This window comes from Arachis hypogaea, chromosome 6, assembly GCF_003086295.3.
Source record: "Arachis hypogaea cultivar Tifrunner chromosome 6, arahy.Tifrunner.gnm2.J5K5, whole genome shotgun sequence".
NCBI lineage: Eukaryota > Viridiplantae > Streptophyta > Magnoliopsida > Fabales > Fabaceae > Arachis > Arachis hypogaea.
In genome coordinates this window covers 28,808,254-28,814,684 of record NC_092041.1, presented here as the reverse complement: position 1 = coordinate 28,814,684, position 6,431 = coordinate 28,808,254, and the positions used below count along the sequence as shown (strand labels likewise).

The window sequence follows — 6,431 nt, the reverse complement described above, 5'->3', positions numbered from 1 at the left end:
TTCATGCAATTTTTCTCTTTTTCAATTAAGAACATTTTTCATTTAAGAAAGGTGATGGATTCATAGGACATTCATAACTTTAAGGCATAGACACTAAGACACTAATGATCATAAGACACAAACATAGATAAACATAAGCATGAAAATTTGAAAAATAGAAAAATAAAGAACAAGGAGATTAAAGAACGGGTCCACCTTAGTGATGGCGGCTTGTTCTTCCTCTTGAAGATCTTATGGAGTGCTTGAGCTTCTCAATGTCTCTTCCTTGCCTTTGTTGCTCCTCTCTCATGATTCTTTGATCTTTTCTAATTTCATGGAGGAGGATGGAATGTTCTTGGTGCTCCACCCTTAGTTGTCCCATGTTGGAACTCAATTCTCCTAGGGAGGTGTTGATTTGCTCCCAATAGTTTTGTGGAGGAAAGTGCATCCCTTGAGGCATCTCAGGGATTTTATGATGAGTGGGATCTCTTGTTTTCTCCATCCTTTTCTTAGTGATGGGCTTGTCCTCATCAATGAGTGTCTCCCTCTATGTTAACTCCAACTGAATTACAGAGGTGACAAATGAGATGAGGAAAGGCTAACCTTGCCAAGGTAGAGGACTTGTCCGCCACCTTATAAAGTTCTTGGGATATAACCTCATGAACTTCTACTTCCTCTCCAATCATGATGCTATGAATCATGATAGCCCGGTTATAGTAACTTCAGACCGGTTGCTAGTGGGAATGATTGAGCGTTGGATAAACTCCAACCATCCCCTAGCCACGGGCTTGAGGTCATGCCTTCTCAGTTGAACCGGCTTCCCTCTTGAATCTCTCTTCCGTTGAGTGCCCTCTTCACAAATGTCTATGAGGACTTGGTCCAACCTTTGATCAAAGTTTACCCTTCTAGTGTAGGGGTGTTCATCTCTTTGCATCATGGGCAAGTTGAATGCCAACCTTACATTTTCCGGACTAAAATCTAAGCATTTCCCCCGAACCATTGTAAGCCAATTCTTTGGGTCCGGGTTCACACTTTGATCATGGTTCTTAGTGATCCATGCATTGGCATAGAATTCTTGAACCATTAAGATTCCGACTTGTTGAATAGGGTTGGTAAGAACTTCCCAACCTCTTTTTCGGATCTCATGTCGGATCTCCGGAAATTCACTCTTTTTGAGTTTGAAAGGGACCTCGGGAATCACCTTCTTCATGGCCACAACTTCATGGAAGTGGTCTTGATGCACCCTTGAGATGAATCTCTCCATCTCCCATAACTCGGAGGTGGAAGCTTTTGCCTTCCCTTTCCTCTTTCTAGAGGTTTCTCCGGCCTTAGATGCCATAAATGGTTATGGAAAAACAAAAAGCAATGCTTTTACCACACCAAACTTAGAAGGTTTTTCGGCCAAGGGGGAGAAGTAGTGTGTAGGTTGTGTGAAAATGAGGGAGTGAAGATGGGTCTATATAGGGGTGGAGAGAGAGGGGTAGGGTTTGGCCAATATGGGTGGGTTTGGGAGGGAAAGTGGTTTGGATTTGAATAGTGAGGTAGGTGGGGTTTTATGAAGGATGGATGTGAGTGGTGAAGAGAATGGTGGGATTTGATAGGTGAGGGGTTTTTGGGAAAGAGGTGTTGAGGTGATTGGTGAATGGGTGAAGAAGAGAGAGAGTGGTGGGGTAGGTGGGGATCCTGTGGGGTCCACAGATCCTGAGGTGTCAAGGATAATTCATCCCTGCACCAAGTGGCGAGCAAAAATGCTCCTTCTGCCAATCCTGGCATTAAACGCCGGGCTAATGCCTATTTCTGGCGTTTAATGCCAGCTTCTTGCCCATTCCTGGCGTTAAACGCCAGTCTGGTGCCCCTTTCTGGTGATAAACGCCCAGAATGGTGCCAGACTGGGCGTTAAACGCCCATTTTGCTATCTTCACTGGCGTTTAAACGCCAGCAAATTTTCCTCCAGGGTGTGCTATTTTTCTTTCTGTTTTTGCTTTTTCAATTAATTTTGTGACTTCCAATGATCATCAACCTATAGAAAACATAAAATAACAATGGAAAATAGATAAATATAACATTGGGTTGCCTCCCAACAAGCGCTTCTTTAATGTCAGTAGCTTGACAGTGGGCTCTCATGGAGCCTTACAGATACTCAGAGCAATGTTGGAACCTCCAAACACCAAACTTAGAGTTTGAATGTGGGGGTTCAACACCAAACTTAGAATTTGGTTATGGCCTCCCAACACCAAACTTAGAGTTTGACTGTGGGGGCTCTGTTTGACTCTGTTTTGAGAGAGGCTCTTCATGCTTCCTCTCCATGGTTACAGAGGGATATCCTTGAGCTTTAAACATAAAGGATTCTTCATTCACTTGAATGATCAATTCTCCTCTGTCAACATTAATCACAGCCTTTGCTGTGGCTAAGAAGGGTCTGCCAAGGATGATGGATTCATCCATGCACTTCCCAGTCTCTAGGACTATGAAATCAGCAGTGATGTAATGGTCTTCAATCTTTACCAGAACATCCTCTACAAGTCCATAAGCCTGTTTTCTTGAATTGTCTGCCATCTCTAGTGAGATTCTTGCAGCTTGCACCTCAAAAATCCCTAGCTTCTCCATTACAAAGATAGGCATGAGGTTTATGCTTGACCCTAGGTCACACAGAGCCTTCTTAAAGGTCATGGTGCCTATGGTACAAGGTATTGAGAACTTCCCAGGATCCTGTCTCTTTTGAGGTAATCTCTGCCTAGTCAAGTCATCCAGTTCTTTGGTGAGCAAAGGAGGTTCATCCTCCCAAGTATCATTACCAAATAAATTGTCATTTAGCTTCATGATTGCTCCAAGGTACTTAGCAACTTGCTCTTCAGTGACATTTTCGTCCTCTTCAGAGGAAGAATACTCATCAGAGCTCATGAATGGCAGAAGTAAATTCAATGGAACCTCTATGGTCTCAGTGTGAGCCTCAGATTCCCATGGTTCCTCATTAGGGAACTCATTGGAGGCCAGTGGACATCCATTGAGGTCTTCCTCAGTGGCGCTCACTGCCTCTTTCTCCTCTCCAATTTCGGCCATATTGATAGCCTTACACTCTCCTTTTGGATTCTCTTCTGTATTGCTTGGAAGAGTGCTAGGAGGGAGTTCAGTAACTTTCTTACTCAGCTGACCCACTTGTGACTCCAAGTTTCTAATGGAGAACCTTGTTTCAGTCATGAAACTTTGAGTGGTTTTGATTAGATCAGAGACCATGGTTGCTAAGTCAGAGTGGCTTTTCTTAGAATTCTCTGTCTGTTGCTGAGAAGATGATGGAAAAGGCTTGCCATTGCTAAACCTGTTTCTTCCACCATTATTGTTGTTGAAACCTTGTTGAGGTCTCTGTTGATCATTCCATGAGAGATTTGGATGATTTCTCCATGAAAGATTATAGGTGTTTCCATAGGGTTCTCTTATGTAATTCACCTCTTCTATTGATGGGTTCTCAGGATCATAAGCTTCTTCTTCAGATGAAGCGTCCTTAGTATTGCCTGATGCAGCTTGCATTCCAGACAGACTTTGAGAAATCATCTTGACTTGCTGAGTCAATATTTTGTTCTGAGCCAATATGGCATTCAGAGTATCAATCTCAATAACTCCTTTCTTCTGATTCGTCCCATTGTTCACAGGATTCCTTTCAGAAGTGTACATGAATTGGTTATTTGCAACCATTTCAATGAGTTCTAGAGCTTCTGCAGGCGTCTTCTTCAGATGAAGAGATCCTCCAGCAGAGCTGTCCAATGACATCTTGGACAGTTCAGATAGACCATCATAGAAGATACCTATGATGCTCCATTCAGAAAGCATGTCAGAAGGACACTTTCTGATCAATTGTTTGTATCTTTCCCAAGCTTCATAGAGGGATTCACCTTCCTTCTGTCTGAAGGTTTGGACTTCCACTCTAAGCTTACTCAATTTTTGAGGTGGAAAGAACTTTGCCAAGAAGGCGTTGACTAGCTTTTCCCAAGAGTTCAGGCTTTCTTTAGGTTGTGAGTCCAACCATATCCTAACTCTGTCTCTTACAGCAAAAGGGAATAGCATAAGTCTGTAGACCTCAGGGTCAACCCCATTGGTCTTGACAGTGTCACAGATTTTCAAGAATTCAGCTAAAAACTGATGAGGATCTTCCAATGGAAATCCATGGAACTTGCAATTCTGTTGCATTAGAGAAACTAATTGAGGCTTAAGCTCAAATTTGTTTGCTCCAATGGCAGGGATAGAGATGCTTCTCCCATAGAAGTCGGGAGTAGGTGCAGTAATGTCACCCAGCACCTTCCTTGCATTGTTGGCATTGTTGTTGTTTTCGGCTGCCATGTCTTCTTCTTGTTTGAAGATTTCTATTAGGTCCTCTACAGAGAGTAGTGCTTTAGCTTCTCTTAGCTTTCGCTTCAAGGTCCTTTCAGGTTCAGGGTCAGCCTCAACAAGAATGCTTTTGTCTTTGTTCCTGCTCATATGAAAGAGAAGAGAACAAGAAAATATGGAATTCTCTATGTCACAGTATAGAGATTCCTTAATGTGTCAGAGGAAAAGAAGAATAGAAGGAGAAGGTAGAAGAATTCGAACTTATCAAGAGAGATAGAGTTCGAATTGTGCATTGAGGAGGAGTGTTAGTCCATAAATAGAAGGATGTGAGAAGAGGGAAAGAAATTTTCGAAAATTAAAGTGAATTAATTAAAAGAAATTTTGAAAAATGGTAATTGATTTTCGAAAACTAAGATTGAGAAAGAAATTAAGTGATATTTGAAAAAGATTTTGAAATTAGAAATCAAAAAGATATGATTGAAAACTATTTAAAAAGATTTGATTTTTAAAATTAATGACTTGGCTAACAAGAAATTTAAAAGATATGATTCAGACATTAAACCTTTCTCAACAGAAAAGGCAACATACTTGAAATGTTGAATCAAATCATTAATTGTTAGCAAGTATTTTTGAAAATGGAAAGAAATTGATTTTGAAAATATATGATTGAAAATATTTGATTTGAAAAAGATTTGATTTTGAAAAATTATGAAAACTTGAAAAAAAATTTGCATTAAAAACAAAATCTTCCCTCTTGTGCCATCCTAGCGTTAAACGCCCAGAATGGTATCCATTCTGGTGTTTAACGCCCAAAATGCTACCTTTTTGGGCGTTAAACGCCCAGCCAGGTATCCTGGCTGGCGTTTAAACGCCAGTTTTCCTTCTTCACTAGGCATTTTGAACGCCCAGCTTTTTCTGTGTAATTCCTCTGCTGAATGTTCTGAATCTTCAATTCTCTGTATTATTGACTTGAAAAGACACAAATTAAATTTTTTTTTGGATTTTTAATGATGAGGAAAAATCAAAATGCAACTAAAATCAAATAAACAATGCATGCAAGACACCAAACTTAGAAGTTTGAATACTACTGACACTAACAAATTGAGAATGCATATGAGAAACAACAAAACACTCAAGACAAGAGAATTTAAAGATCAGAGCAAGTAAAGCATCAAGAACAACTTGAAGATCAATGAAGACACATGAATGAATTCGAAAAATGCAAGAAGAACAGAAACATGCAATTGACACCAAACTTAAAATGAGACTCTAGACTCAAACAAGAAACATAAAATATTTTTTATTTTTATGACTTTGTAATTTTTTTTGGATTTTTCGAAAATTATATGCAAAAGAGATTAAAGAGATTCAAAATTTTTAATAAGAATTCCAGGAATCATGCAATGTTAGTCTAAAGCTTTAGTCTAAAAAGATTAGACATGGCTAGCCAAGCTTCAGCAGGACATTACATTCAAGATCTAAATTGATGAAAATCAATTAGCTTTGGTGATGATGAGAACATCACCTTGAATCTCTAGAATTCATTTTTAAAAAATCTGAAGAAAAATACCTAATCTAAGCAACAAGATGAACCGTCAGTTGTCCAAACTCGAACAATCCCCGGCAACGGCGCCAAAAACTTGGTGCACGAAATTGTGATCATCAATGGCGCCTTCAACATGGTACGCTCAATTGCAATCTCAACTCTTTATCACAACTTCGCACAACTAACCAGCAAGTGCACTGGGTTGTCCAAGTAATAAACCTTACGCGAGTAAGGGTCGATCCCAGGGAGATTGTTGGTATGAAGCAAGCTATGGTCATCATGTAAATCTCAGTCAGGCGGATTCAAATGGTAATGGAGGATTAATGATTAAAAGATGAATAAAACATAAAATAAAGATAGAGATACTTATGCAATTCATTGGTGAGAATTTCAGATAAGCGTATGGAGATGCTTTGTCCCTTCCGTTTCTCTGCTTTCCTACTATCTTCATCCAATCCTTCATACTCCTTTCCATGGCAAGCTGTATGTTGGGCATCACTGTTGTCAATGGCTACAGTCCTGTCCTCTCAGTGAAAATGTTCAACGCGCTCTGTCACAGCACGGCTATTCAGCTGTTGGTTCTCGA

General features: G+C 40.0%; 1 non-coding gene across 1 annotated transcript; it reads left to right on the top strand.

Moving 5' to 3' along the window:
* The first annotated feature begins 3,798 nt into the window (after nucleotides 1-3,798).
* On the top strand, nucleotides 3,799-3,906 carry LOC112700138 (small nucleolar RNA R71). Its single transcript, XR_003153056.1, has one exon. It is a non-coding gene; the product is annotated as a small nucleolar RNA R71 (small nucleolar RNA).
* Nucleotides 3,907-6,431: the final 2,525 nt, after the last annotated feature.